Source organism: Ictidomys tridecemlineatus, chromosome 1 (genome assembly GCF_052094955.1).
Source record: "Ictidomys tridecemlineatus isolate mIctTri1 chromosome 1, mIctTri1.hap1, whole genome shotgun sequence".
Classification (NCBI taxonomy): Eukaryota; Metazoa; Chordata; class Mammalia; order Rodentia; family Sciuridae; genus Ictidomys; species Ictidomys tridecemlineatus.
Window position 1 is genome coordinate 165,376,912 of NC_135477.1, and position 17,984 is coordinate 165,394,895.

General features: G+C 41.0%; 1 protein-coding gene across 4 annotated transcripts in view; it reads left to right on the plus strand.

Annotated features, from left to right (window-relative positions):
- The window catches only part of Gria1 (glutamate ionotropic receptor AMPA type subunit 1), a 297,496-nt gene that overhangs the window by 12,456 nt on the left and 267,056 nt on the right, over positions 1-17,984 (plus strand). The window contains exon 1 of one of the 4 annotated variants that reach the window (XM_078051360.1): positions 8,424-8,442. The exons of the other annotated variants lie outside the window; for them this stretch is intronic. The gene's annotated coding sequence lies outside the window, so the exon portion shown is untranslated. Of the gene's footprint in view, positions 1-8,423; positions 8,443-17,984 lie in introns of those variants that run through there. 4 annotated transcript variants of the gene reach the window in all.

Below are 17,984 nucleotides of genomic sequence, written 5' to 3' on the forward strand. Positions count from 1 at the left end.
CATTTTTAATGGCTTCCTAAAAGCCCATTGTACATCTGTACCCTAATCTACTTAAGCCATTTCCATTTATTGGATGTCTAATTTATTTCCAATTTTCTTCTTAAAAATAATGCTTTGATGATTACCTTAAAATTTTTAATTATTTGTATGTTTTTTTTTCTGATTTTATGAGCATTTCAGACCACTAGAGAAATTTCCAGTTAGAGTTAACTGAATAATTAGTGTATGTAAGCTAGAAGATAATTTGTTCAATGCCGGCTCAGACAATAATTCGCTGTATGACCTTGAGAAGTCTTTGTGTCCAGTTAGTTTGCAGATGTATAATACGAGGTGATAATACCAGATTCTCAGGGTTATTAGAACAAGCAAATGCCATTACTTTTATGAAAAAGCTTTGAAAAATCAGAAGTGCAAGGCAAATGCAGGGTAACATAATTAGCCAGGCTTCTTATCTATTAACATAAATGCACCATAAGTACAATGTGACTAATTAATCTTTAGTGTTTTCCTATGAGAGTGGTCATTATCTATGAATGAATCTATTTTGTAGATGGGAAAAAATTGAAATCTTAAAGCTAAGTTTATCCCAGGTCCAAATATGTAGCAACCCTAAATCTGAAAACATTTCTTTTTATTTATGATTCACTCTACATGAATGGACTAAATATGTGGGCCATAGAGTGCCTTTGGCTTAAGAGATCATTGGTTATAGGGACAAAGGGCCAACCTTATTTGGATAGGGAGCAGTTAAGACTTTTTGGTGGCAAGTAATAGAAACCAGATTAATTAGATAGTTTAGGTTAGATTAGTTAGCTGTAACTAAACCTGATTAGTTAGACAGTGTTAAGTACAGCTGGATTCAAGGATGTGAAGGATATTGTCATGACTGAGGTACATCATTTAGATTTTTAAGCTCTGTTTTTTTCTAATTTGGTTTTATTTTCATGCATATGTATGTCACACAGGAGAGCCCAGCACATACAGCCTTTACCTGCCCAGCTCAAAATACAGTGGAGCATGAACTTTTCCTTCCTACCAGTTCCACAGAAGCCCCGGAGCTGATGTCCTTGAATAAAACCAGGACACATGCCCATTTCTGAATGTGACACGGACTTTGAGTTGGCCTCCACTTCCTCAAATGATCATTCTTAGATTGCAGTGTGCTTGCTGAAAAGGACCAAGTGATTGTTGATTTAAATTCCCCCAAACTGTGTGGATTTCAGGGTGGAATCGTTTCCTAAAGGAAATGATAATATTGTCACCCAAAGAATGAAGGCCGCACACTCAGTGGGCAAAATAGTGCAGATGTCTCCTCACCGTACATCTTTAGAAGGGAAATTGAGAGAGGCTGACGCTAAACCAATGCAGACAAAGGTCAACAGGCTAAAACCAGAAGAGTCACCAGGAAGAGAAACCCATACAGGGGATTCTGGTGGGCGAGGCCAGAGGAGAGGTCAAGGCAGGAAAAAGCTTTGAAATTCAGGCCAATGAGTTTCTCAAAGCTGTGAGGAGTCTGAGAATCCCTGCCCAGCTAACAAACCTGTGCTCATGGAAATTTTAGGAGGTACCCAGGGACACCCATGTGGTCACTTTAGAGCACTCTGACAGAGTATTGAGGCTGTCAACTTAAGGTATCTGGTGATCCTGATACTCTCCCCCAATGACCAAGATATTTCCTGCTGAACTCGCTCAAGCTACTGTGCACAAACTCTTTAACAGGCCCAGTGGGAATCTTGGCTGCAAATCTGATAAGCCCACACCACCAGATGGTAGAGACTTCTAATTGGTTCCATCCTGTCTAGTTTTTGGCAGGAATGAAACCTTCCCTATGCCTGAAGGGTGGGGACAGGGAGAGCCAGGACCAAATGAAGGAGTCTTTAACCTCTGTTAAACAGGTCAAGATCTTAAGCTGATCCCTATCCAAGGTCAACAGGGTGGCACCCTTCTTTCACTTTATGTTATGGATTTACGATGGACTGAAATTTCAAAACTAACACTGATGAGACACAAGGCTGTATTGGCTGGAAAAGGATTTAGCTAAAAAGGTCAACTCATCCAGAGGAGGACATTCATTTAGTCAATCATGGATATTTATGGAGTATTGTAGTAGATCAGATTATTATTTGGCAATTCCTCATCTCACTCCCTCCAGCTCCTTCGGAAGAGTATACCCCCCTGATTCATTAATGTTGTTTCATTATATGATTTGCTTTGTCAACTTTGTTATTAATAGACATATTTCAAGCCAAGGCCCTGGAAAGAACATGTCTGAGAGAACTTGCTGGTCCCAGGAGAAAGGCAAATATAAACCAAAGAAGTGCTCCAATAAATCCAAAGACTAAAGTCTCCAGCAGAGCTATCCCAGCTAGCCTGTAGACCTATGAGCACCATAGTAAATGCTCATTGTTATACACCACCAAATTTGGGGTTGTTTTGTTTTGCGGCAATCGCTGACCATTATAAGCAACCACTGTGTGTTTAACACATCACTAGTCACAGAAGAAACACTGGTAAATGATAGTCTTATTCTAGTTAGGGAGACAGGTAATAAATACTCTTACAAATACAAAAATAAAGGATTATTACTAGGCTCAGAAAGAAAATAGAATGTAGTGATATAGTCACTACGGTAGAGAAAGATAATCTGCTGTCAGTCAGATGGACAAAACAAATTTCTCCAAGGAGATGAATTTTAAACTTAGACAAAAGTCGGGCAACAGTAAACTCCATCAGGGAAGTTAGAAACCTGCCTCATGGGCAAGTTGAATTGAAAATCTTGATCTAGGCAGGGGAGAGTGAGGCACCTTGGAATAATCCCCTGCAAACTAAGTCTCTCAATTGTCTTAGGGAAGACACTGGCTTCTGTCTACTTTGTTCCACAGGGAAGTCAAGGACTAACAAAGATGCACTTGCTGCTGAGGCTCGATGGCCAAAGGGCAAGGACACAAGTGAGCATGGCAGGCAGAGGGTAAGCTTTGCTCGGGTCTTGGTAACAGAGAGGTGATGGAATTGACTATAGTTCTTGTCCTGCTCCTAAAGAATAAAGAATTATTGCTTATGAGGCTAGTAGGAGATGAGCATATGCGTGTACGTTTATATATGTATATATATATATATATATATATATATATATATATATATATATATATATATATATATATTCATTCTTTCGCTGGGGAGGAGAAGAAACTAGAAGGCTTCTAGATCCCTTTCCAAGTGTGCGATTATAAAAAAGGATTCTGAGATGTAAATTACGTGTGAAGGAATGTTAAATCGAAGAACTTCATCTAAGCTGTGTGCCAAACTCCATTAGTTAATTGAAGTGGTTAATTAGGGGAGAGTCTCTTTGAACAAACGGGAGGAGCTCCAGCATCCCTACTTACCTGGTAAAGGCAATGGAGGTATCACAGCCTCAAGGGAGGACAGAAAACACCTAAGATAAGCCCTGCATCTAACCTTCACTTCAGACCTTGAAAAGCTGGAGTGTGAGGGAATGGGAAGCTCTTCGGGGTCCACGTGCACTCTAGAAAAATCGGGAACACTGTTTACCTGAAAATGCACGATTGGCTTCCCTTTCTTTACTCCAAGATCATTCTAAACTTTAAAATATGGTTTCTATTTTGTCTATTCTAACAGACCAGGTTCTCAGCAGCAAATTCCACTGTCTTCCACTTGTTTCATGTCGCCTGAGGCCTATAAGAGTCCGCACACCCCTCCCCAAGAACCCTTAGCTTCGCAAGGCTGTGTCTCCAAAACCCCACCAAGGGGGTTTCTCTGTCTTTTTGTTCCTTTTTTTTTCTCCCCAGTGTCTACCCCTTCCCCCAAGATTCTGGCCTTTACATTTGGAGCTCAATATATCAAGAACAGAACTTAGCATCTGTGCTGACAGCTCATTGCTCTTGTCTCACTTTATTTCTGTTGAATCATCCAGGCTCAAAACAGAAGTGTCTTCCTTGATTCCGCAGGTCCTGTCCTCATCTCCACCTGGGTATGTGAGATATGCTGGTCTCACCACTACTCTGACTTTTTAATTTGTCCCCATTTTTTCCTTCTTTTTACACAGGATGATGGCTTTAGGTCTCTGACCAGTCTCTCCACACTGTAATCAACAAACCTCACAGCTGGCAGAGTGATTCTTTGAAGAATCTTTCTAGTCTTGAATATCACCTGTCTCAAAAATAAAAAAAATTTAAAAAATAATATATATATATATATATATATATATATATATATATCATGTGTGGCTCCCCACCTTGTTGGAGGTTCAAAATTGGTCCAGAATTCGAGTTTCTCCATAACATTCTCTCAATCCACCTGCTTCTTGAGACTTGGCTAACACCTTACAGCCAACCAGGCAGCCCAGTGCTGCCCCTTCTCTCTCTGCTTTGCTGTTCTCACATCACTGCTCCCACCTGGCAGAACCCTCACCCCCAAATGTTAATGCTTCCTCCACATGTTCAGTCATGTTTAGGTGGGTCCCACATGACAGTGTTTTATAGATGAGAATCAAGAAGCAGCACCTATTCTTCCCATGGAGGATCACAGGGGCACAAGAGGCTAAGCCTTTTGCAAGTATATTTAAATCTGCTGCTTATGTCATGTCCTGTAATATTCTACTGGTTCAAGCAAGGCATATGGCTAAGCTCCTAGGGCAGGAAAATATACACTGCCTTCTGAGAGGAATGGCAGAGTTACCTTGCAAAGGGAGTAGTTATGCAGTTCTGTAAGGATAATCCAATGTACTACAGAGGGGACCCAGCAAAGCCAGATGAGAGGTTCCTACAACGGTCTAGATGACAAATGATGGGACTTGGACAATATCTTGGATTCTCAGATGTTTCCTTTGTCTTGTGAAGCTACTTCTTATTCCTTTGGTTATGGCTGATTCCTTTTTCCTTTATCTTATTAGCTTTCCTTTTTTGTACTCTTTTTATTGGCCCTTTAGATTTTCTACTCTCTGTACTTAAGACAATGTCCTATCTACTGTTGAGACGCTCAGCTCTTGGAGGGTGGAAGAACAAGATAATATGCATTTGTGGTTCATCTACCAAGGGCTCAGTACGTCATCTCCAGGGTAGTATAATGGCCAAGACTTACACACTTTCCTGATTTGGGATACTGGTTGATCTTTATAATTGACTTAACCTCTCAGAGCCCTGGTTTGTCAGTCATAATACATGCTTCTTAGAGTTTTGTGGATTGAAGGAGATAAAGATGGAAAGTACTTAGCATAAGACCTGTTGTAGAGGAAGTATCCAATAAATGGGAACTATTATGGTTTGTTCAATTTGATTGTTTATGATGGCACACTTCTTTGGAATTGCCCTCCAGAGTCTTCATCTAAATATCCAACGTTCTTGTTGAAATGAGGGGCATGGAGAATAAAAATGCTCTGGATGGGATTTCGTAATTGAGTTAGGAAATATCTAGCTCTAAATCCTCTTTGATCTGAAAATGACGGCAATAACAAAACCCCAAAATAGAGCCACTTTGCTACTTGTTTCCTTTTGCCATCTGCCAGGATAGATCTCTTTAGTTCTCCAGGTCTTGCTTAGAGTCAGCTGCCTTAAAATAATAACATAAAATAAAATTTAAATTTGGCCCAGTACTTATTTGGAGATGACAAGGCAATATACTTTAGCTAAATATATAGCGAGTGGCTGCGGGAGTGAAATATAGGACAGTGTTGACTAAAGTGTTTGAGGAATGAACTGCTCTCAGAAAGTGAATTTTAGGACAAAAGGATTAATCAGAACCTGACTTTCATAAAATATTTGTAATTGAGGCAGCTTCTGAAGTGCACTCCTTGGCTCTTCTAAGATGACCAGGTTGATTCTAGTTTAATGTTGCCTTGATCATGAGTCTACTCTAGGCCAAGGGGCGCGTTGTGAACAGAGATTGTCCACAATTGTAGATGGGAATGGAAGGGAGGGGGGTGAACTCTTTTTTTGGCTGTGAAAGTGGAGGAGAATTAACATAGAGAATTTGGAGAGCTTCACGAGGGTTTCAGGGAGCTCTGGGAGATTCATTTGGAAGAGTGAGCTGGCTTCGGACTACAGAAGGCTTTGAAAGCCAAGGAGAAGTATTTCTGAGACAGAATAGTAAAGTTTTAGGCTTATCTTCCAGAATTCCTCTTTATACCCAATAAGGGGGTTTATTTAGCAATCACTAGAATAATCCTTGGCAAGAATAAAGTTATCTGACATCCAGTGACATGGAACATCCATGTGTCTATACGCTAGACCCTAAGGGACTTGGTTCTCAAGGATCTTAGGGATTCTCCAGTTGATGAGGTCTTCCCACTAGAACTCTGAGGATCTGAGGATGTTGACAAATTTCATTTGGGATGTGGATGATTAGGGCAGGTTGCAGCCTCCAAAATTTAGCCATGCTGGATTAAACAAAGTAGGAAGGGTGGGTGCTATTCTTTAGGATTTTGAGGAACTTTTAATATGCTAATGTGTCTTGTTAGTTTCTAAAAAGAGAGTAGAGAATGTATTTTTTTCAAATTCCATAGTCCCTCTTTCTGCTGAGTTGTCTATTAATATCTCCCGAGACTCAATGTCTAGTTTAATTCTATTATACATACAGTGAAACCAAGGCCCAGTGAGTATAGAGGGATTTGTTTGCAATCCCTTACTGGCCAGGTCATGGTTCTACCACACGACTTCTGACCACCAAGCAAGACCTCCTGCCCCTCTTCCAGGCTCCCTATCAAATTTTGGAGCGAGTCCTCCCAACAGTTTTACCCACAACAAGGAATTGCTGATGATTTCAGAATGAACTGGCAGACGCGGGACCAACACTTGCCAAATTGGCACGGGCTGGCCTTGCTACTGTGTTTCCTTTCCTTGTCCTTACAAAGTCAGTTCTGGGTAACCTACCTTCCTACGTCCACCTGAGAAATAGCAGCCAGACTCCACACTGTTGGAAAAATAAAATAAAATAAAATCCCCAATTTGGTTTCAAAAAGAGGTAGGTAGGTGGAAATAAATTATTTTAAATGTGACCCACAGAGTTAATAAATAAAAGAGCCAGGTTGCACCCAGGGTTTGAGGAGGAGATGCTGAGACACAGCAGGGAGGGTGACAAGATTAGGTGGGGAGACCCTGTTGTGACCCTGAGGCAGCACAATTCATATTGCCCAAGGTCTTTACCTGAGGCATCCTAAGATTAGGATTCCCACAGATATTATTAAGAAATTCAGAAAGTCAGCAATATGGAAAACATTTCTAGTGAGGCACAGGTGGAGTGGCTAAGAATGAAGGACAGTGAGTGTGAGTCTCCCCAGACTTCTAAACAGTCATCATGGAAAAGAATTGTACCTATTCTCTGTGGTGCAGGAAGCCACCACTAGGGCCAATGTGTGGCAGCTGGTGGTGGTGAGGGTTCCCTTTCTGTGGTTCTGGGCATCTCCCAGTCAACATGGCTGCTGGAAATCTAGCCCTTCTACAGTATTGAATTCTCCCACCCTTGCCTTGATAATCTGTGGCATGGCTTAATAGTCACCTGTTGGATTCAAACTTTCCCTCTCCATTCTGCCTGGACCAACAAAGATACATCTAAATCCATGGACTGTGCATCAGTTGATGTGTGCCCCCCCCCAAACTTTGTACGGTGAAGCCCTAATATCCAACGTGATGGTATTTAGAGAGGGGGACCTTTTGGAAGATGATGTGGTTTAGATGAGGTCATAAGGGTAGATCCTCATGATGAGATAATTATTGCCCTCATAAGATGCACCAGAAAGCTTTCTCTCTCTTTATGTCTGTACATGGGCATGGAGGAAAGTCCATGTGAACTCAGAAACATGGCAGCCATCTGCAAGTCAGGAAGAGAGAGACCCCCTCCCTGCTGGCACCCTGGTATCTAACTCTCAGCCTCCTGAAATATAAGAAAATGATCTCCATTGTTTAAATTGCCATTCTGAAGTGTTTTGTTACAGCAGCCTATGCTGACTAAAACAATTGACCATTAAGTTGCTTCCTCCATGATAAGTAAAACTACATCAGTGGTGGATAGGATGCAAACAGACGCTTAAGGAAAAGAGTGGAGGGGTATGCATTTGGGAACTCGAGGGAGTCCTATAGACCAGACCTCGCATTTCGACAGTTCTGCTGAGGGCTGGCCCCGTGCCCAGCCTCCTCCCACTTCTCTTCATCTCACTAGACCAAGAAAATATGCACATCTGTTATCCACAAATACTCTGAATTCCCCCGCCAACACAGATCCCCGGGAAAACCTAACACAAGCAGAACAGGGGAGGAGATGCACAGGGCATTTGGCGTTCTTCAGGAGGAGGGTTGACTTTTCTGACACCCTCTATCTTGGTCTCTTAATTTGTCCTGAGTCAGTGAGCCACAGCATGTCCCAGAGGAAAGATGGAAATAGGACAAACGGGCATAAGCCTGGGTTCCAGCACTGATTAGCCTGTGATCTTGGGTGAGTCGCTAATCTTGTCTTTGTTTCCCCTTCCCTCTGTGACCCTGACAACTTTCACAGCCTCTGTTCCCCCGTGTATCCCTGTTGAACAGAGATCACAAAGAGTAGTGGTTATTGAACCCAGACTTTGGTGCCAAATATCACATAAATTCTACATCTGCCACTTTCTCACCTTTGGGCAAAATTATGTAATATCTCTAAGTTTCAGTTTTTATAGCTATTATATAGGGTCATTAGCAGCCCCTATTGTGAATTGTCTTCACTTGTGTGAAATGAAAAAGTGCTCGTGCGATGGCAAACATGGGTCTATTATGCTCAGTGCACATAGTTCTGCTTTGCTATAACATTTCTGGCAGTCAAAGCAGCATGCTGCACCACACCTCCAGGCTCAGACCACGCTGACCTAGGAAACTCCTATGCCTCTCTTCATCGCTTCATGATGCAAATGAGAATCCAGGGAACTCAGGAAAGACCCTCTATTCTGGGCAGGTAGCGATTGCCACACTCACAAGGGAGCAACACTGTGTTACCTTTGCATCAGCAGCTGACATTTTGTGATGAAACTTTAATAAGACTATCTTTCCTTACCTGTGTCTGTGGGTCATGTGCAAGAAATCATTGTTCTTACTTTTTTGGGGGGTGGGTGGGTGGGTGGGTACCAGGGATTGAACCCAGTAGTGCTGAACCATAAAGCCACATCCCCAGCTCTTTTTATTTTTTATTTTGAGACAGGGTCTCAATAAGTTGCTTAAAGTTGCTGAAGGTGGCTTTGCACTTGTGATCCTCCTACCGCAGCCTTTCAAGCCCCTGGGATTATAGGCGTGGACCGTCATGCTTGGCCAATTCTATAATCCATATTGACTTGATTCTTTTCTAAGGGGAAGATAAGATTCCTATTTCATCCCCTTCACCTAAGCATAGTCAATTTTTCCAGCACCATTTATTAAACAGATTGTTGTTTCCCTATTGTGTCATTTCTCTATTTTGACACCTTTGTGTAAAATCAGTTGACTACAGTTGTGTGGATTTATCTCTGGGCTCATACTTTATATCAATTTTTATACCAGTGCCATGCCATTTTGATTGTTGTAGCTTTGTAATATTTTGAAACTAGATAGTGCTGATGATTCCAGCTTTGTTGTTGCTCAAGATTACCATGGCTATTTGAGGTCTTCTGTGTTTGCATACAAATTAGAGGATTGGGTTTTTTTTATTCTTTTGGAGAATGGTATTGGAATTTGAACATGGATTACATTTAACAGGAAAACAAATAGCCCTATTTAAAAATGGGCAAAGGAACTGAATAGACATTTCTAAAAAGAAACTAAGAAATTACCAATGGATTTGTAAAAAAAATGTTTAACATCACTAATCATCAGAGATATGCAAATAAAAATCAAAACCATGACAACGCACATCTGCTAGAGGTGACATCACTAGGAAAAAGAATAAGGATAACAAGTGTTGACAGAATGTGGAGAAAGGGAACCATTGTATACTGTTGATAGGAATATAAATTAATTAAATCATTTTGGAAAATAGTATGGAGGTTTCTCAAAAAAACTAAAAGCATAATTATCATATGATCCAGAATTTGAGTCCTCAGTCCTCTCTTGCTGTGTGACCTGGGCTTAGATATTTGCCCTCCACTGAGAGCCCATCCACTGAGAAAACAGCTAAGAAATCTTCCTTCTGTGTGTATACCCAAAGGAATTAAAATCAGCATGTCAAAGAGATTTCTGCAGTCCACATTCATTGAAGAATTATTCACAATAGCCAAGGTATGGGAAAAATCCAAGTGCCTGTCAATAAATGGATTTTTTTAAAATGTGCTATATACAATGAAATACTATTTAGTATTGAATGAAGAATAAAATTCTGTCATTTCTGAAAACAGATAAATCTAGAGGATATTATGGTAAGTGAAATAAGCCAGTCACTGAGAGACAAGTATTGCATGATCTCACTTATACATGGAATCTAAAAATTGTCAACATTGTAGTATAAAGAAGAACAGTGGGAACCAGAGGCTGAAGTGCAGTGGGGATTGGCAAAGAAAGGGGGAACGTTGGTCCCAGTGTACAAAGACTCAAACAAGAGTAATAAGTGCTGCTGATCTGTTACATATCAAGGTGAGAGTAATCACAATATATTGTTTCAAAACACCAGAAGAATAGATTTTAAATGTTCTCATCACAAAGTACTGATAAGTATGTGGAAGAAGGATGTGTTAATTAGCTGAATCTGCACTTTCCATAAAGTGTCATAATGTGTCCATGTATGAACTCATCATCCCATGCCCTATATTTAGTAATTGTCAAAAATTTTAAAAAAATGAGCTTTTATTTTTTTAAATACTCTCTTTCTTACTGAATCCCACATTTCCCCATGACTACAGTATGCATCCTTTTTAACCAAGTTAGCATGACCTTTAGTGGACATTCAGGATATGAAGGATGGCTGATGGGTAGGTGAACAGGTGAATGAAGGGTCTAAGGTATAAATATACTAACCACATTCTTCAGCTTTTCATCAGTTTAATTGCTGTTTATGAACATCTATCTGCCAGACCCTTGTTTGACATCTTAGAATTAAAAAAAAGAAAAGAAAAGCTCACTAGTTGTTCCATGTGCCAGTCACACGAATCTCACCTGATACTTGTTGAAAGAGGACATTGGAGGGACAGAAAGCAATTGATCTAATGTTGCTAATGAGCTAAGAGGCCTAGTAAAATCCTGAAAGGTCGCACAGCTTTCCATCAATGTAAAAGGATCTGAATTTGAGTCCTCAGTCCTCTCTTGCTGTGTGACTTGGGCTTAGATATTTGCCCTCTCTGGGGTGATCTGGAGAGCCCATCCACCTGAGAAAACACAAAGACCCACAGCTTCCAGATCTCGATTCACAAGGAGAAAAGTGTGTGCTCTTTGAACATGTCAAAGCAGTTGGGCAGCACAGGGAAGGATTATGACAGGGTGGACAGGTCCTTCCTGAACTGGTGCATCTGTATTCCCATGCCAATGGAGGGGAAGCAAAGAAAAAAAAATGGGGATTGCGGGGGCCGGCGGGGGGAGGGCAGGACAGAAACACAAAGCCTGAACTTGATCTAAGAAAAATAATCTACTGATGGAAATATGCATAACCATATTTTGCCTAAAAATTTTTTTTAAATAAAAACCTTAGCTTCTGACTGGCTGTTCTGCTAAAAACCCCCAGAAGCCTGATTTCCCCCTAGCTAGAGGCCAAGGGGACCTTTGGGCTTCTGGGACAGTAACCACCAGTGCTGGGCAGCTGGCCTTGGGAATCAGCACAGAGACCCTCAGGGAGCCTTGGAAAGACCCCCTGGGCCCTAAGAAAGGAAGGGATGGGATTGGAGAAGGGACACAGATGGGAGTGAGCAGATGGGAAGCTAAGTGTCTGTGGCAGCTCCTTATCAAGAGATCACAGCTGGAGATGCATTCATTAGATCCACAGAATCCTCCTCCATTCCTCTTCCCAACCCCCCACGTCCAAGTCTGTCAGTGCCAGCTCCAAAGTATGTTTTGATCCAAATACAGTTTTCTGTTTCCCCTGCTACCTCCTGGCCCACGACACCATTGTCTTCTCCCACATCTCTGTGTTGAGCTTCTAACTTGCCCTCTTGACTCATGCCAGGCGGTGAAGCCCCTAGGGATGAGGTCACGTTTTCAGTATATTGAGCTGAACATGTCAGTCCCCTATTAAAGTAAACATAAACTCTCAATGTTGGCCTCCGAGGCCCTCCATGAATCTGTCCCTCTCCAGCCTTATCTCTTATCCTTTCCTCAGGGAACTAGATTCCAGTCTTCTAAGTCTGCCTTCAGGTCCTTAAAGATGCCAAATTGCTTCCTGATTCAGGCCTTTGCATTGGCCATTTCCTTCATCCAGAATGCTCATAGATCTCATCACAACTGGCTCTATCTCATTATTCAGGTCTCACATGTTACTTCCTCAAGGAGAACTTCCATGAACACTCTACTTCAAGTAAACCCCAAAGTGCTTTCATTCCAAGATTTTTTATTTCCTTCATAGCATTTTTCATGATAACTTCTTTGCCTGCCTATGGTTGTATTATTTAGGGTCACTTTCGCCCACTTATCATAAGCTCCATGAGAAGAAGGTGTGCTGCTTCTTGCTCACTGTATCCCCAGTATCTAGTCTGGGCCTGGCACAGACTAAGTGCTGAGTAAAACTTTATCATCCAGGTGAATGAATAGCTGAGTGAATGAATGAATCTCTTTGTACCTGGTAGTTAGCTCAACACTGAGGATACAGAAATTAACAAGACAGGGCCACTGCTCTGACGCTCTCCACAGTCTAATGAGAAACCGATGACCCATAGTGGACTCAAAGTTTGTCCTCCAACTCAAATCTCAGCTCAAACTCAGTGAGCATAGACTGTTTTCAGCTTCAGAAGTGAGGAAGCCACAGTATGGCCTGAATAATAATAACAATAACAGCAATATGCCAGTTACTCTGTCCCTAGGACCTGCCATGTGTGCAGACACTGTGAAGATGGCTGATCTGAGTCAGATGAATCCTTGACCCTATCGACCTTGAGAAACCATGATTCACCAGGCAAAAGGAAGAGCACCCTAGACAGAAGGCCATCACCAGATTCTTTCTTCCTAACACAACCAGCCAGTTGTTTGGTAATATTTCACATCAGACTTCATTGCATTGGGCAAGAGCTAATCCTAAAATAGTAATAATAAGCCAGTTAAATTTTTTACTGCCTTTTCAGGATGTTGCACTTCTTAATCTCTTATATTCTTCCATTATTGTTTCATTTTTCTCTCTTACTAATCTCTCCAGTTCTCCAATGCAGTGTAGGACTAAAAGAGTATTCATCTGGTGAGTGAAGAGATGTTTCTTCTGAGACCTCATGGCCTGTCAGGTTTATGATAATAATAGCTAATGTGTGTTGGGAAGATGGACTAGGTCAGGCTGTAAGCTATAAATGTCAGTACCAATTAATTTAATAAAACTTCTGGGTCCTAGGCTTTATATTTTCATCTAGTCTGCATTAGCAAACAAAACAAAACAAAACAAAAAACCACTATTTTCTTTGCTTCTTTCATTCTTATTTATTTATTCTGTTACTTGTTCATGATTTTGTTCTCTTTCATGTAAAGGGCACAGGGGTCAAAGGGCTGGCCCACAAGTTGCTAGCTCTCTCAGGAGGGGCCTGAGCAATGTACTGCCAACCCACAGTGGAGCCTTACAGGACAAAGGCAAATTGCTTAGCAGTCCAAAAGTTGCCAGATTTAGGATTCCCTGTGGTCCTCTGAGGTTTGAGCTGGAAACATGGAAAGAAATTTGATTCTGATCAAAGGCAGGACACAGGGGGCCCTGGCCACAAAAATGTTACTGAAATGGACAAGGATTCCACCAGCATCATCTTCATGCAGGCCAGTAGATACGGAGGGGGGAGGGGTGTGGACAGGCCAGCGGAGGACTGGAAGATGGGAGTTCCCGGGTCTGGTGCTAGGAGCTCCCCTTCTCTATGACTTTGGGCAAACCTCTCAATCTGTCCAACACTGCTTCTTTCTTCCTGAAATAGGCATTCCACACTCCATGTGGGACCTTGAAAATCAAATGTAAGTATTAGTATTAGTACTAATAATAACAATAGCAAATATCTATCCAGCAGTTATGTTATTCATATAATGATCCATCTCAAAGACTAGGCCTCTTTCGTTTTGTTCTATGAATCTCTTCACCATTTTTGCTGGCTTATTTCATTTACTAACAAAGCATCTTCTTTGAGGCAGATATGTTTTAGACCCCAATTTATACATGATCAAAGTTAGAGGTTTTGGCTAGGTGTGTTGACGCATGCCTGTGATCTCAGTAGCTAGGGAGGCTGAGACAGAAGGATTGCAAATTTGAGGCCAGCCTCAACAAATTAGTGAGGACATAAGCAACTTAGTGAGACCCTGTCTCAAAATAAAAAATGAAAAAGGCTTGGGATGTGGTTCAGGGTTAAAGTATTATCCCCAGTATAAATAAACAAATAAATAGGCTTAGTAACTTGCTGGGGTCATCCTTTGAGAAATGGTGAAACAAGGATCCGAATTGAAATTTGTCTAATCTCAGAGCCAATTACAATTAAATCAGTATACTGGAATTCTAAAAATCTACTGTGAAAACTCTGTAAGTCTTAAAGATGAAATGGGTGATTCCAAAGATAGAACCAGAGTGATCAGAAGCCATTAACTTGGCCTCTAGGAGGAAAAATGTTTCCAGATCCATCCACTGACTTAACACTATAGTCCAAGCTGAGCAACAGACATGGGCACCAAGTCAAGCTTTCAGAGACAGAGCTGTCCTTCAGAAAAAAAAAAAAAACAGTTTATCTGGGTAATTTAATATAAGCCACAAAATGAAGGGAGAATCAGGGGCTAGAGAAGAAGAGACTGGGAGCAGAGGTGATGTCAGTCAGCTGCAGACTCCAGAGGTGTTGCCTTGCTGCGGAAGTTCTAAGATGCTTGCATTTAACTCCCTCTCCAGCCATCAGGCAGCCTGGGAACCTTTCACAGAGCTGTAGCCTCTGCCCATATCCCAGTGATCAAGGAGAACTTGATCTTTCTGGGCAGAGAGAAGCATCCCAGTCTTCTTGCTATGTCCTAAGCCTGCAGAGGACCAGCTTCAGGGATGAGCTGCGGAGAGCCATTTGTGAGTGGGTCAGGGGACCAATTATTGCTTTGCTGAAGAATTTTGAACACTTTCAGATGTGTCTCTGTTGGTTAAAGCTCAGAATAAAATTGAGAAACATATGATGGCTAACACTTATCGAACTCTATTCAGAAGGTCATGTTTAAGCATCTGGTAGGCTCGAGGCACTCTCCTAAGTTTCATCTCCCTCATTTTATCCAAGATATTATGGTGCACCCACATCTCACATTTAATCTAATTTATGCATGAGTTGAATGGTATTGCTGTGGACGAGTAGGCATAATGACATGTTTTCTAGACATTTACATATTTTTAATTTGATTTTGCAGTTTGCTTTGAATATTTCAGAGCCAATGCATTTATTTTTCTGGTCAGAAATGCTTTTTAGGCTCACCCTTCAAAAGATTGCAGGACTCAGACCTATGCTTATCCTGCTTAATGGAGAAAATGATGCTCCAATTACTGTGTGCTGGGAGTTAAGTGCTACTGAGCATTGCTGCATATAAGTGTAAGACTATGGAATTAAAACGCCTTGAGTTTGAATCCTGACCCCACTATTTACTTGCTGTGTGACCTTTGGCAAATGCCATAATCCTCACTGTGCCTCAGTTTTCTCATTTGCAAAGTGTTTATTTGAGGACTAAGGTAACACATAACAAGTTTAGTATAGTGCACAAAACATCACATGTAAAATTGGTGTGCTATTTATAACCTTCCTTTGAAGTAGCCACTATGGTTATTCCCATCTTTGAAGATGAAGTACATAAGATTTAGAGAGGTTGTAATTTATTGGATTTGGTAAATGGCAGAGTGGGGACATTGAACTCAGAGGGTTTGCCTGCAGAATTTATATTCCTAATCAGTAAGTGTTTATATAAGCCAGAATAAGCCAAGATATGCCACAGTAACAAGTGGCCCTCAAGTTGCAATAAGCAAATATTGCATGGTTTATTTCTCACTCATGGTACATGTTCAGCACGATGCTTCACATGATCACTCAGGATCCCAGGATGAAAGAGGTGTCACCTTAACAAATACTTCCATGATCACTGGTGGGAAACCACGCATAGTAAACCACATCCTGGCTTTACCTCCAGAAGTAAAAGGCATCACTTTCATGCACAATTCAATGTCCCACAATCACGTGACCAAGCTGAACCTCAAAGGAGGTAGGAAAGTGTAACTATATCATGTGACCTGAAGAATACCTGGAGAATTATAATAGCCCAAATGTTATCTTAGAAGGATTTTTAAGGGTCAATTTAATTATTCCATATAAACTACTAAGACCAGAATTTCAAACATAGTAAAAGCACCTTATATGTTAGCATGAATTCTAATTAATCAGTTGCCTCCTACAGTAACTCTCCCATAACTATTTTTCACCTGACACTCTTGTTCCTGGTCTAATTCTCCCAATGATCCATCTCAAAGACTAGGCCTGTTCCACTTTGTTCTACGAATCTCTTCCTCAACATGTCATCTCTGGTGACTCCCCATTGCCTTTTGGAGTCAAATCAGACCTCTAAGCATTATGGATGAGGGTGCTCCGTCATTCAGTTCCAACCCATTTTGGAGCATTTTCTCCCATTCTTATCTAACACCTTGGCTCTGCTCTAGCTGGAAGAACCTATTTTCTGCCCCCCAAATCAGTCTTATACCTTCCAAACTCATTCTTTGATAAACACAGTCCCTGTGGTGTGATCCCCTCTCCATGAAGGCTTCTTTCTTTACTGAATCCCTCATGATGTAGTTTATCATCTCCTCCCTGAAGCCTCCTTATCCACAGTCTGAAATGATTTCATCCATGGCCGAACTCCAGTATTCAGGAAGTAGGTGACTCACTGAGTTCAGACAACTTTGGACATATTTTTTTTCTATTATTTTTTATGCTCATATTCTTAGTGACATGAAAAGAACACAGAGTAGAGCATCAGGCAGAAGTCCATCTAAATATTTACTGGCCTGAGACCCTGTCACACTTCCTTTAACTTCTTGCTCCAAGATTGTGACATAGAAGTGATTGTATCTAAACTCCTAAGGATATTATGAAGGTAGAAGTGAAAGCAAGGTCTAGTGATGAGAATGGACTAATTCTTATTGTGCTGTGTCCCTAGAGCCAAGAGCAGTACCTGGTCCATAACAGACAGCTCCATTGAGCTGTTCCTGGATGAATAAATTCTTAGTGATCACCAGCAACCATTATTGCATACTAGTTTCCTCCAAAAGCTATAAGTTCCTTGAAGATAAAGAGCTTTGGAAAGGGATGCTCTTTGAAGTCTTAGGCATTCATTCTCAAGTTTTAGTATGTAGAAGCTAGCAAGGCTACTAAACATGATGATTGTTGGCATCTAGATTTACTGAAACAATTTCTGGCAAAAGGTCTAAAAAATCTGCATGATAATAAACTTCCTGAATGACAGTGATGCTAGAGCCTACAGATTATGCTTAGAGAGTCTATCTTAGAAGAGGCCCTAGTGACTATATACAAATCCTTCCAGGTAGAACTATGAAAGGCAACCCATCTGGAAGGGATGAATAAATTTTCTGTCATTCTAGACCAGTGTCCCTGCATTGGTTATTCATTTAATTCTATACCAGAGCACTCCAAAAAATCAACTCATTAGAACCAAATTAATCTGTGTCCATTTAATTGGTCTAGTGTAGGCTATTTTAAATGGTACTAGGTTTGGAAATGAAGTTGATGACAACTCTTTGAAGTAGGATTTCCTGATGGGAATTTTTGACTTTCTCTTTGTGCCCAGTGCCTTGTGTTTAGCATTACCTTGGGTATTTATTTATATATTGGTAGCCAACAGTCTTTGTTGATGCATTGAAAAAATAGTATT